At 48.6% G+C, this 25,520-nt stretch overlaps 1 long non-coding RNA gene across 1 annotated transcript; it reads right to left on the reverse strand.

The window, feature by feature from the left end:
- Nucleotides 1–18,138: 18,138 nt before the first annotated feature.
- On the reverse strand, nucleotides 18,139–25,111 carry LOC111847526 (uncharacterized). The gene is made up of 4 exons (XR_002839124.2): nucleotides 24,997–25,111; nucleotides 20,915–21,432; nucleotides 20,135–20,294; nucleotides 18,139–18,383 (listed from the first exon to the last, which is right to left on the reverse strand). It is a non-coding gene; the product is annotated as an uncharacterized lncRNA (long non-coding RNA).
- Nucleotides 25,112–25,520: the final 409 nt, after the last annotated feature.

Genomic DNA, 25,520 nt, shown 5'->3' on the forward strand with positions numbered 1-25,520 from the left:
CGTCTGACACCAGCCCGGCACAAACCGGAGCCGCAGGTGGTGCTGTGCTATGACGGTGACGCCATCAGATGTCCTTTCCAGCTGTGTCCTTCAAACGTCACTCTTGCTCATGGAAAGTGTAAAGCTTTCTGATGCAATTGCCATTTTCCTCTACAAACACGAGGAAAATCTTCAAATATTAGGAGATCTTTACCATAAACAGCTCAATGTTCCATCCATCCAGTTGCAGGGCTATTTTACTGTTGCTAACTGCAGTTTAAGAAAACACAGGACAAATAACAGGACCTAGATGCTATTAAAACTGTGTGTTTTTAAGAAATTCAGAGCGGATTAGGAAAGACAGTTTAAGCCAAAGTTGTTTCAGTTGTTTCAGTCAACATCTGCAGATAAGAGTTGGGAATGAAGATGGAAAAGCAGCTCCATGCCTAAGAAAGACTTTGAAAGGTTATTGAAGAAGTTCTTTGTTTAAAACCTACAAACCCCTCATTTGCATGGCATTTGCATATCCCCGGGATCTGCACGGTGACGATAAGTGACACACCTGAGCCGGGAGAGCGCTGCCGGGCACAGCGGTCTAGCTGGGAGCGGCGGGGCACCTTGGGTTCGCTCCCCGAGAGGCTGCGGTCTTCCAGACGCCGAGTCCAGCGGGACATGTGAGGCCCGTTTAAGAGAAGAGGCTAAATTAGCCTCCAGGATGCCGGGGATGAAAGAAGAAACTTTAAAAAGGAATTCATGTAGCGGTGATGGCGGCCATGTTGGGGAAGGTCCAGTGGGGCCTGCTATCTCAGCACCGCCGGCGCTCAGAAACGGATCCCGTCCGAAAAATTAGGCAACCGTTCGTTGGGTTTGGAAGCGTGCAGGCTGGAGAGGTGAACAACTTCACTGCATGCTCAAAGACACCCGGGTTCGACCCAGGCGTCAGAAGGGAGACTGCTGTAACATCACCCAGCCTCTTGACCGAAAACTTGACTGTGTGCCAATTCACTAACATACGTTTTCTGAAAAACCGAATAAAACTAATGAAATGAGACAAAAAAACAAAAAACCGTCACAGGTACCCTGCACCCGAGGACGCAGATTAGCTCGTGTCGGTCGATACCATTGACTGCCTTGTCAGGTGGTCTTCATCATCGATTTTGCCTGATATCTCGATTAGACGTGATTTAGACGGAAGCACACAGCTGTCCAATCACCTTGGCAAAAAGGCATGATCTTGTGCTTAAAAACGTCTGGGGATTCAACATAAGTAACCTGATCTGACTCATATTGGACTTTATATATCTACACACACACACACACACACACACACACACACACACACACACACACACACACACACTGATGCCTCAGACACACTGTCCTGGCAGTGCAGTTCACACCTGCACTTAATGTTTCTCATTCTTTTGAAGGTCACTTGATGTCATCCTACGATTCATGGGAAACTGTCGGATAAGTTGACGGGCTGTATTTATATATATGTGTGTGTGTGTGTGTGTGTGTGTGTGTGTGCATACATGTATATATACACACACACACACACACACACACACACAGCTCTGGAAATATTAAGAAACCACTATATTTTTTTAAACAAATCTACAGTTTTAAATCTTGGTTTAATCCTGACTCTGCTGGCAGGCTAAAAGTTTCCAAGACAGCAGTACACAAGAAAAAGGTGCAGCAGGACATACTGGGAGCGACCAGAAACCAGCCAGGTAAAGGGCAGAAGCAAATTTATACATATGTGTGTGTGTGTGTGTGTGTGTGTGATATAGCAAGTAGAACCATTACACAACTCAGGATGGAAACCTAAGATTCAAACATTTTTAGACTGTTGCCTTTATCTATGTGGTAGAATGTGGGTGTCGACTTCCCCCATCACTTTGTGAATACAAATTTCTGTGGCTTCTCTTCACTGTTTTTCTGTGGTCTTGCCCCTTAACACCAGGCATTAACATACATTAACATGGCCGGCTAATTCATGTGCGGCCGCTTCCAAACACATGGCTGGCGTAAATCCTACAGGGAGGGGCAGCCTCGAGTCAGCCAGCACGTCAGTCCCGGGGGGTGCCGATTATCGTTTCTGATCATCGACAAAGGTTTATTTGTTTCACGCTCCGCAAGGACCAGCACGAGCCAAGACTGCCGGATATTCAATACCAGAGGCCGGTTCTTCTGAAGGGCTTCTTATAACCTTAAACGGGATTCGTCAGCGCTGCTGTTAGTTCTGTATAATGAGACACATTTCTCAAGCGACTTTCCAGGGACAGAGACGAAAGTACGAGTGTCGTCTGATTAAGTGAAGGAACCGCGATAATGGAAGGAAAAACCATTAATTAAATTTTATTTAATATAAACTGGAGTTTGACCTGCCATTAATCTTCTCTGAAAATTATAGCATTTGCTAAAATTAATCTTGATTGTTGAAGTCATGAGAGGTCTGAGAAATATGTGCAGAAGGCCTTTCAGGTGGCTGTTCCACACCGGCTTAATGCTGACAGTTTTTTGCAGTTTCTTACAATTTCACGGGGTGCCAACAGTTTGTAATGTGACCAGCTTGGAGCTGGACATGGGGTTCAGTGTAAAGCATGTTTCTGCGGGCAGTGGCCCGGTTCAGAGGGGCTTACAAAGGCATCATACTTGTTTGTTTAAAATACATTACAGCGTTTTTTTTTTTAATCAAAGTGCCTTACTAGTATTGACTTTAAGCAAATAGTATCTATCCATTTTCTACCCCATTAATCCATCCATCCACCCATTTTCTGCCCCATTTACCTACTTGACGGCTGTCATGGTAAACAACATAAAGAATATTTTTTCACATGCAATCATCGTTGTACTCCATTTGGTTCTTGGAAATAAGGGATGCAGTCACACGCATTCTAAAACATTCTAGATTCCGTCATTGTTTCAGCTCGTTCTGTCACCGTTTGCATGTCTGTGCTTCTTCCTGGTTGACTTTAAGGGATTTCGACACATGAATCTTGGCTATTACACACAGACATAGATATAGATCGATAGAGATAAAAATAGCTTTTCTCTAAAGCGTATTTGTTGCTGTTACTAATATGACCCCCTTGTCTTCCAACTATTTCCCAAACTACACCATTTGAGGACTATCCACAGTTACACCCTGACAAAGCAGGAATGGTGACCAATTGATGCTCGTTCACGAGGGAGGGGGCTCTAACCCGCACACCTGGGGTGTGTAATGTCTTTGGAAACGCATACTTGGCTATTATTCCCAATTTTGTTTATTTTTTTTGTTATTTTCCTGGGTCCGTTATTGGACTTACACCCGACCGCATGGCCATTTTTATTGGGAAACGTGAGATTTTGACAGTCCGGAGGGACTTCCTGTCTGGAAGTAGTTCAGCAGGCCCATCTAACCACTAAAGGTACCCTGCCTGAGCTGATCTCTGCGGACAGCCTGCGACTGAAAGCTTTACGGCCCAGAACATTGTGTCATCACAGTATCAGACATTAGCAAAACACAAGTGCCGTGATTTGGTGAGGAATGGCGTGATTGGTCACGGGCCGTCTCCCTCATAAGTGACTCGTATCCCTGCAAGTCGGACACCTGCTCCCAGCCGCTCTCACTTAGATGCATTTTCATTGGCCCCCGTTCCCATCTATGCACATGAACTGATTTTCGGGGGATCTGTGCGATTTCATTCGCCATTTTTTTTTACTTATGCAGGCTGATCCTACACAGGGCTTCACAGGAACTCCAAAACTCGGGTGAGGAATCAGGCCATAGTCCAGCCCCCAACTGTCTTTGAGAGGGACGGTGTTCTCCTTTCATAGATTTTCAGTTTATAGGTAGGGTTTAGTTTTCTCATTGTCGTAGATACAGAGGAGTTCAAAGGTATGTAAGAATAAAATAAAGAACCTGGCTATGCCAGGTTAACAGTCTAGTATCGGCTTGTCATTCGTCAATGTAAATGTCAGACATGTTCAAAGTAAGCGGTATTTGGGAGTGGCTTGATCTATGGGGTTATATTCAAAATTCATTTTTAAACAATTACTACAAATAATAATAACATTGCAGGGACACAGGGAGAACTTGCAGAGAAATGCGAAGAACATACATAGATACAAATATGGACAAAAGTACTGGGACACCTGGCCATTACACCTACAGGAACTTCCATGACATCACATGGGCATCAATATGGAGTTGGTCCCCCCTGTGCAGCTATAACAGCTGCCACTCTTCTGGGAAGGATTTCCACAAGGGGTGTCTGTGGGAATTTTTATCCATTCGTCCAGAAGAGCATTTGTGAGGTCAGGCACTGATCTTGGCCTGACTCACAATCTCTATTCTAGTTCATCCCAAAGGTGTCCGATGGGGTTGAGGTCAGGGCTCTGGGGGGCCAGTCAAGCTGTTCCATGCTAGACTCACCCAACCATGTCTTTATGGACCTTGCTATGTGCTCTGGGGCACAGTCATGCTGGAACAGAAAAGGGCCGCCTTCCCCAAACTGTTCCCACCAAGCTGGAAGCATACAAATTTGTTGGTTCCCTTCCACAAAAAACAAAAAAACACAACTATCTCTGAAATAACTTGAATCTGACAAAAGTTTAATGGCATCCCTTATTGTTTATTCCATATTTAACACAAAACAGACTCTGCTTTTGATTATTGATTCAGTTGAATATTTTATGTGATTAAACAAATAAAAAGCACACAGACAAAAAGATGGTACCCTTAATTTAATATTTTGTGGCACCACCTTTTGCAGCAATACTGCCAACTACTTCACAATGAGACGTCTGCATTTGCCAAAAGGTAGTTTGGCCCACTCTTCCTGAGCAAACTGCTCAAGCTGTCCCAGGTTTGAAGGGTGGAGATTCCATAGTGCAATTTTCAGATCTTAACATAGATGTTCAATGTTTTTTTCTCAGCCATTCCTGAGTGCTTTTAGCTGTATGTTTTGGGTCATTATCCTGTTGGAGGACCCATGACCTGCGACTGAGGCTGAGCTTTCTGACACTGGTCAGTATGTTTCACTCCAGGATGCCTTGGTAGTCTTGAGACTTCATTGTGTCCTGCACAGATTCAAGGTTGCCTGTGCCAGATACAGCAAAACAGCCCCAAAACAAAACCGAGGCCCTCCATGTTTCACAGTAGGTATGGTGTTAATTTATTTTAAGCTTAATTTAATCTTCTGTAAACATAGAGCTGATGTGTCTGGCCAAAAAACTCCAGTCTTGTCTCATCAGTCCAAAGGACATTCTCCCAGAAACTTTGGGGCTTGTCAACATGCATTTTGGAAAATTCCACTCTGGCTTTTTTATGTTTTTCTGTCAATAGTGGAGCCCTCCTGGGTCTTCTTTCATGGAGTCCATTATTGTTCAGAATTCAATGGATGGAGCGATCAGAAAGTGACGTACCTTGACCTTGGAGCTCAGCTTGAATGGTTTTGGATGGTCTCCTTGGCTCTTTTCCTACCATCCACACTATCCTTCTGATCAACCTGGTGCTGCATTTCCTCTTGCGTCCACATCCGGGGAGGTTGGCTACAGTCCCATGAACCTTATACTTTTTAATAATATTGGCAACTGTGGTCAAAGGAACATGAAGCTGCTTGGAGATGGTCTTACAGCCTTTACCTTTAGCAAGCAACACAGTAGCATGTCCTTTACCTTTAAATAGGCTGAATGGCTGATGAAAAGCTTGCAGGCACCTGATTAAGGTTAAACAGTTTGAAACATGACTATAATACAAGGATAAATAGTCTCCTTAGGGATACCAACAAATCTATCCATGCTATTTTAGCATATCTTTGTATAATAAACAACATATCATTTCTTTTCACAATTTTATTGGTTTACTCTATTACATGCCAAAGACATGCATGTATACATTAGACAATTGCTTTTAATGGAACCACTTTTCAGGAGAAATTAAGTATTTTTTCAATGAGCTGTACGGGCACCAACAAATTTGTACATCTCTGTAGAATTGTCCAAAATGTCTTGGTATGCTGAAGCATTAAGAATTCTCTTCAGTAGAACCAAAGGGCCTACAGCAGGGGTGCCCAACTGCAGTCCTAGAGGGCCGGAAACCCTGTGTAGCTTAATTCTTTCCCTGTTACACCATAAATGATTCAGCTCAAGAGCTGTGTGGTAATTAGCACAAGGGGTTGAATCAGGTGTGTTAAATGAGGGGAAACCCAAAAATGTGCAGGGCTCTGGCCCCCCAGGACTGGAGTTGGCCACCCCTGGCCTAGACCAACCCCTGAAAAACAACCCCATACCATTATCCCCCCTCCACCAAACTTTACAGTTGGCACAAGGCAGCTAATATTCTTCTGGCATCCGGCAAACCCAGACTCGTCCATCAGACTGCCAGACAGAGAACTGTGATTCATCACTCCATGGAGCACGTTTCCACTGCTTCAGAGTCCAGTGACAGTGTGCTTTACACCACTCCAATGCTTGGCACTGCACTTGGTGATGTGAGGCTTGCATACAGCTGCTCAGCCATGGAGACCCCTTCCATGACGCTGCCGGTGCAGTTTTTGTGCTGGGGTTAATGCCAGAGGAAGTTCTGAAGTTTTGTGTAGTTATTGAGTCAACAGAGCATTGGCAACTTTTACACACTATGTGCCTACACAAGGAGAACAAGAAGAACATGAAAATGTGGGGAGAATATGTAGAGATCATGTAGAACAACAGAGATATATGAAGAACATGCAGAGATACATGGAGAACACACATAAATACATGGAGAACATGCAAAGATACATGGAGAACATGCAGAGATACAAGGAGAACATGCAGAAATACAAGGAGAACATGCAGAGATACAAGGAGAACACACAGAGATACATGGAAAATATGCAGAGATACATGGAGAACACACATAAATACGTGGAGAACATGCAGAGATACAAGGAGAACATGCAGAAATACAAGGAGAACACGCAGAGATACATGGAGAACATGCAGAGATACAAGGAGAACACGCAGAGATATGAGGAGAACATGCAGAGATATGAGGAGATCATTATAACTGCACTCCTACAGTGTGAGGACAGACACCTTCTTGGAGGTGTGAGGTTACCATCACAAATGCAACGCTCACATTCAGCATAAGATATGAAAAGACAACTTTGCATGTGACAAAATAATTTGTTATAACCTATTTTACGGGCTAGTTTTTCAAATATTCTTTTTGTTGCTAACTTTCACACGTAATCCCTTGTATTTCATACATAGTACACAAAGATTAGAATATGCAAAGTGTGTATTTGGTTTATATTTTGCATACTTTTAAGAGAGCCTGTGTTTGTTTAGGCATCGTCTATCATGCAGATCTGGCGAGTGTGTAAAATAAATTCACAACAAAAAAAATAACCATTGTAAATTTTCGGTCTCATGGTCTCCTGGGGACTGGATGGGGGTGTGGATGCTACGGAAAGCAAGAGACCAAACAGACAGGCCTTGAGTAACCGGCATTGTATATTTTATCTAGAATTATGGTATTCAAAGCTGTTTTTTTAGGTTGCGACTATTGCCCAATAGCAGGAGGGAGGGGGTGAATTTGAAATGAAAAGCATTCTTCTGCTTTTTCTCAGGGGAATTCAGGCTAAAACAATATTTACCATTTTGGATATGTTGGAGGTATTGTGTAGAGACTGTGATTCAAAAATGGACCATCCAGAGCTACGGCAATGGAAAAAGCAAAAAAAAAAAAAAAAAGCTGATCATTAAAAAGCCCTGATACATCCATCTACGCATCAAAATACATCCAACGGTTATTAGTGTGTCAATATACAGGTATCCTGCTTCATTCTGATAAGCCTAAAGGAATAAAGTACATATGAGAAATTTCCCAAAATGTAACAGAACATTTGTTTTTATAATGAAATCAACACCCTGGCAGCCCAGGAACAGTCCATCTCTCACTCTGTGTGCAGAAGTGATGTCTGGGTTACATTCCACCGAGCTGGTACTTCAAAAACACCACGAGGTTGTGTTTTCCTTCAATCTCGATGCGTCACGTGCGAGTGCCTGCTTGAGCCTAGCTACGCTTCTCCGGATTGGAGTCCCCGGGGGGCGACCGTGCCGGTCGTCACGGCCGCTGACGGCAAACCCACGCCAAAGGACATCAAACAACCTGCCAGGGATGAGGGGAGGTGGGGGTAGGGGAGGATCCGAGAGCACGTGGGTAATTTATTTATACAACCACCCCCAGAAAGCCTCCCTCTCAAAGGCGCTGCTGGGAATGTTGGTTTTATTCCTGAGATGAGTGGCCTCTCAGAACCAAACGCTGGCAGGAAGTCGAGTGTGCTGACCTGAGGCCCAGAAGATATGATCTCAACCCAGGGTGTCAGTTAACTGCTGCTGCAGGTGGAGGACGACGCTCAGGGTGAAAGACTGTGCTCTGCATGGAGGAATATGCTGCGGGCAGAGGAAGATGTTCTGGGCAGAGGAACATGCAGAGGATGGAGGAACATGCTCCTTATGGAGGAACATGCAGAGGATGGATGTAGGATCATGCTCCCGGTGGACTAACATGTAGGAGTTGATAGAATTATAGGATGAATAGTCCATTCAATAGGGTGAAGAAGAACTTGGGGGTGTCTGGCAGAGGGCGTCTGGCTTGGGATTGTGGATATTTGAGGGACAGCAAGTCGGAGCTGAACGTTGGTGTAACAGACAGATAAACTGGGCATTTCCCTGCACTGTCCCCCTCGCGCTGTCTGGAGGAGAAGAAGACGAGTGTGCGGATGAGTGTGGCTCCACAAGTCTCCTCTCTGGGCCGTCAGAAGCGATAATGCAGCTCCTCTCAAAGGGAGCAGATGGGGGGGGGGGGGAGAGAGGGGGGGAGTGTCTTGTTTTATTTCCATTTTTGTTTTTTTTTTTTGACATGTGGGAATTGCGTGGCAGTCTTGCAGATGGTCAAGGACCTGGGAGTTCAGCCGGCAGTCCCCCCCCCCCCCCCCGTCACTTGGGGGGTTAGAATAACACGTCTAGGCCGCTCGCCTGTCAGACTCCGAGTGCAGCTGCGTTTCTCCTATTTTAACACGTTCCTACGACGGGACCTGAGGGTTTTATCCGCGGATCAGCGAGAAGCACAAGGGCCGGGGGTGGGGAGCGTAGCCGATGACTTTACCACAAAAGGGATACGATGCCGGATTGGCTTTCCGGCCACAGATTCATTGCGCCTCTAAGGATGACGGGTTACCAGGGTCGACTTTACCACCTGCGAGGACTGTTAGGCTCTGACAAGGATTCCTGGCTGTTATATACGGCGGCCAAAATTAGGTCTCCGGAGTTTGCAGAAGGGAAAGCGTCACAGCCAGAAATTCCACCGGAAAACTGACGTGCCGGCATTCCGGTTAATTTTGGAAATTTCGGTTAAACCCATTCAGTCGATGGCAGTGATGAGTCCAGAAGGTCAGCATTGAATTTTAACTCCGTCTTTGGTGTCTGGAATCGGGTGCTGTTCACATAACGTCCTCTGTCCAAGAGCGACGATCTAACGGATGAGAGAGACGTCCAGCCTGAACCTGTTTCCCCACACGCATCAGCTTCACCACAGCAATAGCCTGGGGGGGGGTCCACTGTTGCTCTTGGCCATTAAGAGTGACTGGGAAAGTCTCCATGTCAATAGAGGCGTCCATGGGAACCACCACCATCCCAAGCCTGGTGCCAAGAATGAGAAATCTCAGCGTCCCGGTTAAACCAGGATAAGACCGGCTGGTTTGGGCTTCGGACACCCCCGCACCTCCAGCCCTGTGACAGAAAGGTAACCCTTCAACGGGCAGCAGCCCCCCCACCTGCACCCTCAGCCTTAAGCTCAGAGCTGGATCCAGCAGGTTAAAAAAGCCTGTATTTGTGTAGAACAGGTTGGGTGTCGGGTAATAGTGCAGCCCGCAGTGACTCCAATCCATCTAACATCACACATGGGGTGCTTGTTTAATTCACTCCTGCACATACGGACCGCAAAGCACTTCCCTCCTACACCGTGAATGAGTTTACAGCCGGCGCAGCGTACCTGGTGGACAAAAGCGAGCATTTGCAGTGGGCATCCACACCATGCTCCGATATTTGCTGGGTCGTACGTTTACCCCGGACAGCCCAGTACCATCAACTTACAGGGAAGGTGTCTTAAAAAAAGAGAGCCTCTCTAAGGTTAGCCCAGCTATATTTCTTCACTGACTGTGAGGCACTTTTATTCCTGCATGCCCCCACCACCCCACCCCCCAGCCATAGCCCTCGGCTTCAGTAATCTCAGGGGAGGTTTCATCTTAAATGTACTTCAGCTGCTCATTAGCGGACAGCTAAGGATGAGCAAAGTGTGGCGGGCTGGAGGAGAGAGCGGAGACGGTCGCCAGCTGGATTAGAGTCATCGCTCTCATTGTTAACGCGCGTCTCGCTGGACTCACTCTGGTTTAATCGCTTATCCTTGAAGGTCTACGGGCTGAGGGGAGGCGTTGTGGCCTCTGTAGGGCCCAGGCTAAGTGCAGATTTGCGGCTCATGGGAGTTTTACTTACAAAAAAATGTTCTGAGGGCAGAAGGAAAAATGATTAGTTCAGAAAGAGCAACTAGAGGTGGCGGAGCCAAGACATTTGATTGGTTGGTCCTGCCTCCTCTAGTTAGTTGGACCCACCTCCTCTACAATCTGATTGGTTAGCTCTCTGAACCAATCATTTTTCCTTCTGCCCTCAGAACTTTTTTGTGTAAGTAATACTCCCAAGAGCAGATCCGCATGGATGAACACTCACCTATTTAGAGGCACCGGTCAGGGTGGTAGAGCCTGTCTTCGGGAGAATATGAGCAAGAGAACCGGGCCAGTGAAGTAGAGCCAGACCCAGACTGGACCTGTGAGGGGTACAGTTGGAGCCCATGGCACCAAGCCACCCCTATATTTAGAGCTGTGGATGAAAAAGCTGGAGGTGGTAAAGCGATGCTCTGGAGGGAAGGGATTTGGATGGAGGAGGGAGTCCTCCCCCTCTCCTCCAGACAGACCATTTGTCGGGTCACCCAGAGGTCCCTGGCAGCCCAAACCTGGACAGATGGGATGGACGGAGGTGGACAGATTACAAAATAAAGCCAAAGGTCAAACGAAGGGATTGTGTCACATTAATAGAGCTTCTGTCTGACACAAGAATGGTCGTGGGATTTGTTCTGCTCACAGGAAGAAATGTGGCGGGAAAATGGCTTTTCTCCCCCAAAAATCTTCTAACGATACAGGCATGTACATTTCTGCACATAATAAGGGGTAAATTACATGTTAAAACCAGACAGTCCTCATCTAACCAGTAGGTTTAAAACAAGGCAAACTGCTAACTGAACTATTTATTTTTGCCCTGAAAACGGCAGGTTAAAAACTCCCTCTAGTCAACAGCTACATCCAAGAGAGGGAACCACTTCATGCTTGACCCGGTTCCTGTCTTTCTTTTTTTTTTTGCAGCTGCAGAAATAAAAATATAAAAAGGAGGAAGGTAAACGCGCAGTCCAGCCAGCACGGAGAGCCGTCCGCGGGTAATTTCGCAGGCTATTCTCGCTCGTTTGGAATTGAATTCCATTTATCGTACAGCCAGCAGCAGGTTTGCAGCCAGAAGCAGGTTCACGCAATAATTCTCTCCAACAAATTAAGACGGCCGCCACCCGGTGTCTAAAAATGTGCAGAGGGCACCCGACACAACCACTGCATCCCGAGGCAACGATTGCTGCGCCACTGCATTTAGATCTGGTGCGATGTCCTTGGAAAACTCACAGGTATATTCCCAAACAGTCAAATATATTCATTATAACACAGCTGTGAAACAATACCTGGAAATTCAAACACAAGGTGAGAACAGGGAAACAGGGGAGATCTTTCTGCGTGATCCACAATAAAAATCACTTAAAGATCGTCTTGGACGTGGTCTTTAAGAAAAGCCTATTTTGAACAACTTTGCACATAATTATAATCCCTGCCCTGTCTCTCTGAAACCTGTCAAAAACAAAATGATCTGTCTATCAGCGAATCAAATTGCTCCCTCTGGCTTTAACTTCCCACATAGTTCGTTGTCTCAGGCAATGACGTTGATCAGGCCATCAGACTCTAATGACAATTTGAGGCAGATCTTTCCCGTGTTTCTCGAAAATTAAAATATCTTCCCTCATCTCCCCTTGCAACAGGCTGACATGCCCCATCTCTAAAAATTCACATTTTTACTTGTATTCATATTAACCCTCCGCTCTCCCCAGTCCCACCCCAAAATCACCTCCTAGCTCTTAATATCTCCAGCAGAAAAAAAAGGTCACATGTTTGACCCAGTAAACTCCAGAGCCCATCCAGGGCAGCCTTCTGCTTAAAGACTCTGCCGTTTCCAACCACCTGGTCCTTCCCTTTCATCTCAGCACACCATGTGTGCCGTAAAACCTCTGCCGATGGCCACCGCTTAAGCTGCAGGAAGACCCTGAGCGCCACGGTTGTGCCCCGGCTCACCGACAAACAGCTTAAACAGCCAGCCCCCCACAAAAACAAGTCGCTCCGCAAATGCAGCCCTCCCCGCTACATGGGCTATTTGCACAGTACGAACCCCCACCTGTCGTGAGTTTGGGTTTGCTTGGAAGCGTCCAGGCTGGAAGGAGCCATTCCCCGCCTGCGGGGGTGCCATTAAAACAAACACCACCTCTCCTTATGCTAGCATAATGGGAAATTAGCACGATATCACCAGATTATCATTCTCCCGGATCCTGGAGCCTGGTTTAATGAGGGCTTATGAGCGCATTTCCACCATAATTGCTATATCAGATGATAAGGGCTGGACAGCATAACGTTCATTACTTAAGACAATTCCAGCTCCGTGTTCGTGTTTGGAAGGAAAAGTAGAATAGAATTAGTGGTTCGCCGGAGTCGTCTGCAGATAAAAATGGGATGGGGGGGGGGGGGGGTAAAAATGTTGAAATGGTTGAAATGGAAGAAGAGGGAGTCGGGTCCTCGTAGAGCTTCCTGCAAACTCAAGAAGTTTGATCTTTGAGAAGAATTTTTATTAATTTTTGGGCCTTATAGTTAGCATAAGAGCTGAAGAATGCGGGTGACAGGGGGCACAGAGTACCGCGTGGCGCATAAGCAGCCAGGCTGCCTGTCACTGATTCCTGACGGGGGGCGGAGGGGTGGAGCAGCGGTAACGGCGGAGGAGGCTTGCTTGAGATCCGCGTGATTAGCAGCCTCTAATTTAACCCTGAGTGGTGCTACAGCGGCTGTGGAGTCACCTCCGCCCTCCTCCAGCACAAATCAGGCCCACTCGAGGTGCGGCATGTCAGCGGGCGCGCCGAACACACCGGGGGGGGGTTCTTTGGGGGGGGGGGGGTCGGGCTGTATCTGACACAGCGGTCGGGGCAGGCACTTCTGACAGAAAGCGGAGTGGTATAATCAGACGCCTCGCCCGAATCTGCGCGCCTAATGGGTGGCACTGGCTCCGCCGTGTCAGGCCCTCTCCTCAGCTCGCCTCAAGTGCTCCCTCAAGTGTTTATTCTGCATTAGCGCAGCCTGCCGGCGGCGTCCGGGGCTGGGGGAGCAACGGGCGGACGTCACATCTCGGTGGCAGCGAGACGAGCCGAGGCCACCGGGACCCGTTTGCAGACGCGCGCGTGCAGTCAGCATCCCGTAGGGGTGACGCTCTCAGACAGCGACGCAGGACGGTGAGGATGTACGGCCTCCGCGGGGGGCCGCGTCAACACCCCATCCTCCTTGCAGACGGGAACACTGACAACGTTTCTGCTGTAGCCAGACCGGAAAAAAGGCACGGATCTCTGGGGCTGGACGCTGAATTCGACAGCCATCCAGCCCCCCCTCCCCCATTTAGCCGGATGGCCGGTGGTGGGGGGGCTCAGCAGAGCAGGGTAAACGTAAGAATGTAAAAACACAGTGCTGCGGGTTTGCATCTACGGTTTCCTCCTGACTGCAGGGGCTCAGTAAAAAAACTGAGAGCATAATAACTCGTAATTAGTAATTCCCCTTTAGACTTTTAATTACCCCGTACGTGTGGATGGAGGGTACTGCTCACAGCTGAATGTCAGGTATGAAGAATGCAGGGATGCCTGGGTATTATATGCGATGTGTGTCCAATGCACACTGTACATATTAAAATGCAGCCCCCCACTCCGACAGGGGGAGTCAAGGCTGACGGTTTCCTTGTTGTTCGTAATTATGATTCCCGGTGCAGATTTGAGACAGCAGACAGCGTCTCTCTCTCTGTCGTGGCAGGCGCATGTAATCTGCATTGTTCCACCGCGACGCATGCGGGGGAGGGGCGGGGGGGGTCAGGATATCTCAGCCCACGGTGCCTCCATCAGGCCTGTCAGGGGGCTTGCAGGTCGCCCGTCAGCACGCCGGCGAGCGGAGCGACACGCCTCCAATCAGCGGCGCCTTCCCCGGCAGCGGCGGCGTCGAGGAGCCGCGAGGAATGAAAGCGCGCTGTCTGCCGTCTGCCAGGGCGCGGGCGGGCGGGTGAGCTCGCGGGGCACGGTGGGCGCCTGCAAAATCCGGAAACTGCTATATTTGGCCGGCCCGGATGGCGGGAAGGATGCGATTGGTTTCGGGCGCAGCGCCGAGCCCGAACAGCACGCCGAATGTGAGACGACGCGCGGCCTTCGGCTTCCCCCAGCCACGCTTTGATGTTGGGCTTTGTTCCTCATATTAAGTTCCTCCCTCTTCCCCCCTCAGGAATTACACCCAGGGCATCGTCGAGCGCTTCCCAGAGAGCGAGTCCCCAAAGAAACCCGGCAGGGGCCTGCGGCAGAGCAGCCTTCCCCACGACCCGCCGCAGCCGCCACCTACCAGCGGCTTACAGCGTTTGTGTGCTGCAGCGCCAGCAGCATTTCCATTCCGGTTCCTTTGCGAGGCGGCCCCTCTAAACCACCGTGACATCGGGCCCCCTGACGCAGCGAATAGGGAGTGAACTCCACCGACGTCCTGTATCCCCTTTCTCAAAGCTATCGGATTTTACTTCATAGTTTCAGCAAATTGTGAAAAAAAAGGGCTGTGATCTTAATTTTATATGGTCACATGGTTATTAAGGTTAGGGTTTAACTGTAATCCGAGGTGCCAAAATCCTTTTTTGGGATCAAGTTTGCGTTCGTGTCACAGCTCCGCGCTGGGGCAGCGTTCCTGTGATGTCACAGAAAACGGACCCGCTGAAGGTGAGCTTACAGTAGGGGCGATTCCCCCACATAGGGACAGTACGCTGTGTGTCAGTGAAGATCTCGATCTCAGTGAGGTAAAGTGCTGGTCACTGGGGAGGGGAGCGTGGCCGTCTCGCCAGGGAGAGTCATGTGACCGGGGCTATTCGTGTTAATCCTCCCCACCTGGTCGCTCATGTTTACCTGGTATAAAGCTGTCCAGCTGGTTTTCCATGCCCCGCCTCTACACTGTGTTGGCCACTCCCCTAATAACCAGCTGCCTCATGTTCCACCACTGGGTCACGCAGTTTTCTCACCATAGGTGACCCACAGCATGCTGTCACATCTGAATTCTGATGGGACTCCTCAGGAACCTTATTCAGCACCTCTCACCTCCAGGAGCCATAGTCCTGGAGGAGAGGTGCAAGTCCTTACTTCCACCCCCCCCCCCCCCCCCAAAACAAGGCAGACTCAGAAACCCCAGCTTCTGCAAACCTCAATTTTGCTGCATTTCAGGACTTATCATTAACCCCTAATTATCTAACTGGCATGCCCACGTAAATATTGTCTGCTATTGGAAGCTGCATGGCAGCTGATTGGACCACAGACTGGCAGGGGGCGGGGTTTGGTTTCACATTGGACCAGCCCCCATTTGGTAAGCCTATGGCAATGAAGTCATAGATCCTGGGTTTTAGGAACAAATCCGGTTTGGCTCCTCGGGTTAGCATGCGGCTCAGGTGTCAGAAACCGGGCACTTCTCGTGTGTCCGCAGACGGCAGAGAAATCAGATGGTTCAGAGGGCCGCACGGGCTGGACCTCCAGTGGTCTGCTAAGCATCCTGCGAGCTAAAGCCTTCTATTCCCCTGAAAGTATTTAGAGAATGATTTCATTCGTCTGATTGCTCAATCAGATTTAACGCAGAAAAAACAGTGATGGTGATTGTTCATTACGCAGCTGAGTTAATCAGCGTGAAGTGGCCTGTCACCACAATCGCACACCCAGCGAGAGTGACTGCCTGCCTGCCTCCTTCTGCGTTCGCTCTGATTAAACAGAAGCAGCATGCGGCATTTAAATCCCGAGGTTAATCCCGTGGCACCCAAACCCTCATAGGGCCGGACAGACCGGGCCCGGCAGCCGCTTGACCTGAGGTACGGGTCCACGATGAAAACAAGGAAATATCCCAGGATAAACTCAGCATCCCAGCTGCACCATGGGACATCCTGTGTTAAAGATGCTCTGATTACAGATTATATGAGAGCCCCACCGTCTACAGGAGAGTTAAGCAGGAAAACCTGAGGCTTTAATGAGCCGGGAGAGTTACAACTACCCCAAGGACACGGGTCCTCACTGCGCACCCTCTCTCACACACAAGCCGGATTACACGCAGGCCCTGTTATACAAATGACGTCGGGCCGTAATGCGCACTTAGTGACAGCTGTGATGTAAAACAGGGGTTGCTGTGCAGCTCGGCGGCTTACGATGCTGTGACGTCACTGCTGGGCTCCTGAGCAAAGGCCTTAACCCCAGTCACTTCATGAACCGGTTGATCCTGCTTTCAGTATTTCGTGTTGGATAAAGGATTCGCCAAATAAAAATAATGCAAAAAAAAAGTAAACTGCTGTTTGTTTAGCCACTCGAAAATATCTCGGCGAACCCTTTACCCACCTTCACCGTACTGAAATGCAATATTTACTAAAACAGTACAAGGCTACTGCTGTTCACCAGGGTCCAACAGCAAGAACCCCCGAACATTTGAGGTACGAGTCCGTCCTCTCAGCCGCTGCACCACCTGCTGGTCTCTAATCCTGTGCTTTGGAGAGGGGAGGGGGTGCTATTGCCTAGTCACGTTCTCCGGAAAGTTCATCCGCTGCGCTAATATTTGCAGCATTAGCCTGCAGACGTCCTCACGCCGCTCGCCCTCATTTGTTACGACGCGAGTTCCTACGGGGCTTTTCTTTTCTCGGTCCCTACCGCATTTTGCAGGCTGCTGCCATGGTTTCCAGTCCACACCGGTAACTGGTTCAGCATAATAACGTGGGGAGCGACATTTCTGTGTCTGCTATTAAGGGAAGGAGGATTCTCGTCCAAAAAAAGAAATCTGCCACGAAAACAATAACAGAGAGGAAGGGAAACGTTTCACGAGTGGCTTCGCTGGCCTTGGAAGAGGCACAAGAACTCGGATTTAGGGACTTGAGGGAAATATAATTTTAAACTGATCAGAAAAAGCTGTTACCAGATCCACCGCGGTGCTGGGAGGCTTTCGTGCCGACGATATCAAAAACCTGGACGGCTCACACACAGCCAGGGAACCGCCGGGGCTAAAAATGGATATCGATCCGTATCCTAATTTCAGCCATACCTGAACGCTCTGATCGATCACGAAAACAAAATCATTTTTAGAGGCAACGTAAAAGATTTACGGTAATTGTTTTGAAGATTACCCCCGTTCCGGAAGACAAGCCTGCCTCACGCGTGCGGTTTCCTTGCGTCGCCTGGGCAAGCAGAGCAGCAAGGTTGATACGGACGTTAGAGACCGTCTACAAACGGCCTACAAACAATCACGTAACACGCAGAGCAGCGCCGGCGGGGTCGACCACAGAGGAATAACCTTCCTCACACGCATAATTCTCCTGCGTGTCACTTAGAGCATCCCAGGCTTTTTAAGAAAGATCATTGTTATTGAAAAACCTTGATTCTGATGCAGGGTCCAGACATAGTGGAGTTTCGATACAGATCGAGCTGTATGACCGGTTACATATACTGCAAATGGGGTTATTTAAATGTAAATGTGGGGGGGTCATTTTATGATCCATGTGATTCCCATGTTCCTACAACTTCTGGTAATGTGGCCCGTGCCCCTCTAAAGAGTTCAGCTTCCCTGCACCCCCTGGTCCTCAATGTGGGGGGGGGGGGGGGGAATCTGCAGAGGGGATGTTGGGAAAACATGGGCTTAACTGTAACCCAAATATTTAGGGTCCCCCCCCCCCCCCGTAGGAAGCGGGGCCTCAATGGGGCTGGCGGGCCTGTGTTTGGACCGCAGTGTGCACTCACCTAGATCTCACCAGTCAGACACTCCACATATTGCCCAGAATTCCACAGCAACAGAGCATCAACATTCCGGAGGGGGGTGGGGGGTGGTGGTGCTAATCCAGCTGAGGTGAGGTGGCTTCTCGGGGCAGCGGGGGATCTCCGTGTGCCGCCTGACCAGGGAATGAGGCGTCAGGAAAAGGCAGAGAGGAGAAGAAGTGCCCTGTGAATATGGGAAACCAAAAGAACACACGATGGTGGCAGAAGACAAGCTTTGATTTGTGTGTGTATATATAGACACACACACTCACACACACACACACACACACATATGCATACGGTATATATGTGAAATGGACCAGCATGGTGTTTATGATGCAGACGCCCGACCGCATCTGTGAAGCATCTCGGCCCCGACGCTGTTGCAGGGCATCATCGATCAATGTGGACGTGACGGTGTGAGACAAAGAGAGCTCGTGAAAAGTGGTTCACAGGGAGGCTAATTGTGGCTACTTTGATATCTGCTTTGATATCGCCATGGCGATCTGAGCAGTGAGCTTTCATCACTCAGAACTCTGGCTGCCACCCCCCCCCCCAAAGTAAGGCCTAGTGTCTTGTCAGGACACCGAGGTCCAGCCTCGCTGATTCTGGCTCCATCCTCCTCAGATCTGGGGGTGTTTCCACATGGATGCTCTGATCCTCCGACAATTAGTGGCCAGCCTGGCAAAAAGGGGGGGGGGGGGGTAACTGTAAAGGGGCCCTCCCCGGCTGAGCCCCTCTGCGCCCCGGGTTCTGAGGGTCTGCGTCACAGCCTCATGGCCTCCACCAGGCTCCGCCTCTCCTTCAGGAGCAACTGCAGTGCTTGCCAGTGCACGCCGGGGGGGGGGGGGGGGGGGGCATCAGCCTCGCTGCGGTTTCTGGGCTGGATGAACACTCAGAGGTGGGACACGCACTTGGGTCAAGCGGGGAGGGGGGGCATGTGTCCAGCCAACCCCCCCCAGCCCGAATTTATTGCACTGAGCCTAGTGCTGCCGCACTGGGCCTCCCAGCCCACTGACATAGAGGAAAAGTGAGACAGAACCATTTCTGGGGGGCAGGGCGGTCTGCCTACTGGCAAGATGGAGTCATCAGTGGCTGACATTCACACAGAGCCAGACCGGGGGCCAGGCAGACTGGCGTGGAGGGTCCGGAAGGATCCACAGCTCCCATGGCTTAAAGACGCCTGGTAAGCAGAATGGAAATTATACTCAGCCCAGGGGTGTTACTGTCGAAATGAACAGAGATATTCTGTAAAAACCCATCTGATATTAATGGTCTACCTCAGATCCAGGGAGATGTCATTAGCCCCGCCCACAGACCGCTCCCTGAAGAGCAGGTTCCCGCCCACACGTGCCGCAGGTCAGGGGGTCAGAGCCAAGCGCCCCCCCCGACGGCGCTTTGCAGCACCTCCGCTGGACCCTGAAATCCGGACGCGGCCAGACGCGACACTTATCGCCGGCCTCATCCGCTCCCCAGGCGGGCCGTAAGTAAGTGCGGGGTGGGGAGCGGGGGTCAAAGTTACAGTGATAAGGTCCCTGGAAAGCCGGGAACCATCCATCAGCCTCTTCAACGGGGGAGAACGGGTAATCCAGGTCTGGACTTCTTGTCCATGAGTGAAAAATCCAACCCCTCTTCATGGATAGTGTCAACGGAGAGATTATTCAACAAACTGCTGTTTGATCTTAACATTATGGGTTGATCATGAAAAAAGCAGATGTTACGCTCTGTCTATTACAATCCCGTTTCAGTTTAAGCCTAAGGCATGTCTGTTTGTGCTAGATTTAAGTCAAAAACTATGCTGAATGGTGTCTAGGAGTCAAAAGTTCTGGGCCTGTGCAAAAAATGTTAAAAACGTATGAGGGTATCATGAGAGCTTTTTCAAGCCAATCACACATCAGGATGTCACATGACACCGGGCGGTATTCGGAAGCTAACCTGAAACATGTGATACGTGAAATGATCCGTCGGCATGAAGAAATGCCAGAGCCGTCCCGAGGAGTTAGGAAGATGGACGCGTTCCAGAGCTCGCGACTCCCCACGTGACATCAGCCGGCACAGCCAGACTCCGCATTCCCGCTCCTGCCGTTAGGAGGACCTGCGGCGTCATACGGAAGCCATCAGCGGGAACAACGTTCCTCCAGACCCCATGTGGGAAAAAAAAAAAAACGAGGAAGTGTGGAATGTTCCGGAGATCTCCCACGTGCTAATAGGGGGCCTGACTGACAGTAAAGAGATTCCCGGCCGGGCTCGCTCTTGCTCTGATGCACGCAGGGGCTTGTCGCCCTCGTCTTACGAGCAGGTGATTTATCCCCGCTCTCTCTGGGGTCCCCCCCTAGCCTTTTTCTTTACTCCCTCTCTCCCCAAGGCCTTGTCTTTTGTCCTCCTCCGAGGCCGGCCGCTCGCCCCCTCCCCGCTCCCGCAGTGGCACTCGGACGCTGTCAGGCACGGAGGGTGGGCGTCGCCCGTAGAGCGCCGCTGAGATGATGTCAGCGGGGGCAGACGCCACCTCGAGCCCTCTTCAATTATCATTTACATTTTGGGAGATAAAGTTGCGGTGGCGGAGGAGAGCAATCCAGATAATTTGCAGGCACAGAGACTGGAGTGTTGACACTGTGCTGATGGATGTTTCAGAAGAGACCTTGGATGAGTATCCCAGCCTGCTCCCGCCGCTCTCCTGCGCAATTAATTTTTAATTTCGTTACGGTATAATCTTACCGGTTGCATGCGTTTCCTTTCACGCCGTCCGCCGTTTCGCTACCATTGATGGCTCTGGGCCCATCTGCCACCCCGCAGATCTTTCTCGATTCCCCTCCGCTCTCCATGAAGGCCGAGACACGCGTGCTGAGAGGACGAGGGAAGAACGGGGGAGAGGGAAAACGGGGCGGGGCGGAATCGCGGCGCTGCATCCCGCGCGCTGATCCAGCTGGCACCGAGCCCGCTCCCGGGAGGACAGTGCCGGCACTGGAGTTCTCTGTGCGAAGTCCGCTCAGATAGCAGGAAGTGGCCCACTGCACGGAGTCACTGCAATCCCCGCTGTAGGGGACTGCAGACGTTCGGTGCGGTAATCTGGGGCCCGAAACTGCAAGATGACCCTTTGATAGGGTCCCGATGAACAGGGGGCCGCTTCAGCTGGGCTGGGGGTGGGAATCAGGAGATCCTCAATCCACAGGCCTGATGGGACAGCAAACCTCAGAGGCAGAGCTCATCCCTCCATCTGTCCAGAGTACCTGTCACTTTCAAATACACAGAAAAGCAACACAGTCTATAATCTAAATATTAGTCCTCAGTCCTGTGACTAGTACAGTGTACATATTACTCAAACCTTCATTTACAGTGTACACAATAGTATTTTTTTAAAATCATGTGATATTAATCTGTAGACAATGACAATGATCTCAGCACTATCGACAAATATATCATGATTTAATAATACCTCATTCACTCACATATATAAGACCAACATACATTCCATCCATGCATTTTCTGAAACCACTTCTCCTATTCTGGGTCGTGGGGGGGTCCGGAGCCTATGGGTGCATGGAAGGAAATGACCCAGGATGGTGCACCAACCCATCACAGGGCACACTCACACACCAGTCACTCACACACCAGTCACTCACACACGCACACCTATGGGCAATTTGGTGACTCCAATTAAACTCCAAATATAATCATATAAGCATAATATATTTATTATTTATTTGAATATGGATTTTTAAATATGCAGTGAATGCGCGTAGGAAAGGGTCCCCTCGCTGTGTAACACTGCACAGGGCAAAGCTGAGGCAGACCGACGCAGAAACAATAGGGAGCTGTGAGAGGCTGAGGCGTCGGAGCCGGTCGAGTTTCAAACGGGTCTCCATTCGTTTCAGTGGATTACCAGTTTGCGTTTGAAGTGAGGCCACTATCCCAGCGAGGGACATCTTAGAGGCAACAGCCTTTTATATTTATCCAAGATCGTCCCGCCATTGTGGTGGGTGGGTGGTAAACGCAGAGTGTGGAGAGGGACATACGGAGATATAGTTTTAATATTCGTACGGTTACCGGGCGAAGCTCCAACACGCCGTCTGAGTGTGAACTAAATAAATTTCAGCACCTTTCTTTAGAAATAAATACATTTTAGCTTTTGCAGTGAATCGGACATTTCTACTTGACCATAGGCCTATCCATAGAAATGCCTTTCCCAGTTACAAGCTGAATAAATAGGCGTAATATTTGTTTTCAGTTACACAACAAAAACAAAGTTATACACAGATTGGTTCCTATTTACAGTTTGCCCCTCCAATTAAAATACTACAGCTTGAACAAGACAACAGTGGTTCCCTAGACCACTAAAAAAATAGTTTTTCTAAACTTGAAACATTATGGACAAATGGCTTCAGTATTCCCATCCTGAACATCAGTTTACTGTGTCTTTAACCATGGTTAAATTCTCTCCGAACTTTTTGTATACAAAATATGAGGAAATGATTTGTTCCCGGCAGACCATAAAAAGCTTGGTCCGAAGTGGCAACTGATATTTTGAATGATGAATTAAAGAAAAACAAAAGGACAGTATATACCCAGACTGCGGTTTGCAACCTCACCGTCATTTAAGGACGCGACCCTGAAATTATCTGGAGTACTGTAGCCCCTATTTCCGGGCTCGATTCTGGGACACGGATAGTTATTGTTCTGGTGTGACGGCTCGAATTGTCCCCAAGCACCCGGTAAACCGGCCACTGCAGCTCTGAAATGACGATTTTTCTTTCTTTTGTATTAACTGCATCTAAGAAGTAGAATGAGGATGGCATGGTCACATAACAAACATCCCCCAGTAACGGCAAACTGGTAACACCGGGTCACGACGACGCCATCGTTGAATTAGTTTTGGACAAAGTATACATTTTATAACTGTATTAAAATTACGACAAAAGACTCGACTTGGGGAGTGGTATCAGGAATTTACCAGGGTGCTACATTCGGGATGTCTAGAATAAACTCAAAACTCATTATTCAGTGGTCATTAGGATCCTAATCCTAATGAAGGTCTCCGTGTTTGGACCAGGCGGCCAACCGCTGCACGGAAATAACGGATAAGTTTGTGCCCAGCAAAGGGAATATTCAGCTAAATTATACATAGTCAAGATACCAAGACATCAAACAAATAAATAGATAAATAAACAAACAAGTAAATGGGTGCATGAATAAAGCGATTCGTCATTTTGCTATTTGTAATAAAATAATAACTGAAATGTATCGCACGTGTTTTCCTCATTCTTTAAACGGTGACAGGCCCCAATAAAAGCTTTAAAAAACATCTGGATATTTCGTTCGTGGCACGGCTGGATTTTATAGTGCCCTTATTTCCCATTCTGAGTCTGACCGATCCGAAATGCAAAATTGTAAAGCCTGTCCCTGCAAAGTGAATTTTCACCAATGCAGCGCCTTTGCGGAGAGCCTTTGATCCCTGACAGGGTGCCCAGGGGGATATGCCTTATGACCTTTGACTCACTTCCTGGCCTGTCAAAACAGAGCTGTCACACGATCTGGAGCAGCGGATCTGCAGGCCGGTAGCGGCAGCGCCATTTGCGTCCCGCTAAGTACAAGTGTCCACATGCGGAGGACGCCTGCCACACGGCATATAGCCAAGCCGGAGCCTGATCAAGCCTGGCAGGAGTTTTACTCGTTTTACTGTCGTCCCGCTGAAAGCCTCATTAGTGTCCCGCTGGATCTGAGCATTACCAACACAATCGAAGACTTAAATACCGGTTTCAGGTTGTGTTTGTAACCTTAATGAGAAGCGTACCTCTCTCGGGCAGAGGCAGCCTTCAAGTCATGGTGATGGAATCTGGCAGCTTCTTTTACTATCACCCAGCTGAAAGCTGTGTTTAAACGCTCTTTATTCCGTACCGGTATCTTTAATCCAACCTTTAATATAACATTAATTATGCTTGTATCTATATCTAAGGTTCCGGTAACTACATAGGAAAACATTTTTTTCGCATTTTTCTAACAATCTCAGTAGGAAACAAACGAAAATGTAACAGGTTCCCGTACAAATTCAGCGATCGAAGGATCAATTTAATGGGTTACATCTTTACAACTCTACTAAGTGCTCCCTATATCTGCACGGCCTATTTAAGAAATTCTGCTGACCAATATAATTTGTCATTTTGCAGCTTGTGCGAAATATGTGAGCCGTTTGATAGTGCATAGCACCTAAAAACCACTTTGTGTATCTATCCCACTGTATCTGGAACCGGATCATTAAAAACGGCTTGAATCGGTGTGAAAGGAGCAAGCCGGGTCCGCCTTGCCGGAGGGAGACACAAATCCTCCCCGGACTCAGATAAAGTCTACCCCGGCTGGGTGTTAATCCTCCCCACAAAGGTGGTCACCGATGTGTGCGAGGCTTATAAGCGGGCTGTAAAATAATATTTACATAACAACTGCGGCAGCGTGAAAACGGGGGAAACCGGGAACGGCGTGGTAAATTGGTGAATATGCCGCTCCGACCCCATTGCGTCCACAGCTTTCGCTTGTGCGACATTGCCCGGTGAAAGCCATCCAACAGATGGCTATTCTCCCTGCCCAAAAACAAAACAAAGAAAGCTTATTTAAGCGCAGCGACACGGGAGATTTAGTGTCGGGAAATTGACCGATTTATTTTTCATTTACTGTTAGTGGCTTTTAGTGCAGGGGGTGAGGTTGTTCCGCGTTAATTCACCGTCTTCGGGCACTAACACGGCGTTAAGAAAAGCGGTATAAATTAACGTTTCCGTGCACCCCTTATGATCAGAAGTATGAGACTTTACCTAATGTCGCCAGTCACTCTGGGTACTTTGTGATGTTTTGTTTCTGCGGCTTTTAGTTCAATTTGCTGCGTCAATTTCTCATCCAGAGAAATGAAGCTAGTATCAGACCTCGCTCCTTCTAGGTTTGGAAGTCCGAGACTAATGACTCACTCCTTTAAAACTTCCTAGTGATTTCCTTAAGTGTTTTTGGCAGGGGCATAGAGAAGCATTCAATAAAAACGTCAGATGAAAGAATGAAAGTTTCGTGGATCTGTCTTTATAGATGAGTGAGAATGGGGAGGGAGGGGGTCAAAACTTCATAATAATTTGTTCAGCCGATATCGCTTTCCTAATTAAAATCCCAGTTCGAAAATCCTAAATACGGTTATTCGCCAAAGAGGGACCGTCTTTTTTAATGCAGTTGGATCTCCGTGACTTTCATTCCTAAATAACCTTTATGTGTTTCTGCCACTATAGTGCGGGACACCGAATCAGGGGCTCTATTGAGGGGCCCTATTCTCCAACTGTATCACACATTTGGTTTC

The sequence above is a fragment of the Paramormyrops kingsleyae genome, chromosome 21 (genome assembly GCF_048594095.1).
Source record: "Paramormyrops kingsleyae isolate MSU_618 chromosome 21, PKINGS_0.4, whole genome shotgun sequence".
Lineage (NCBI taxonomy): Eukaryota > Metazoa > Chordata > Actinopteri > Osteoglossiformes > Mormyridae > Paramormyrops > Paramormyrops kingsleyae.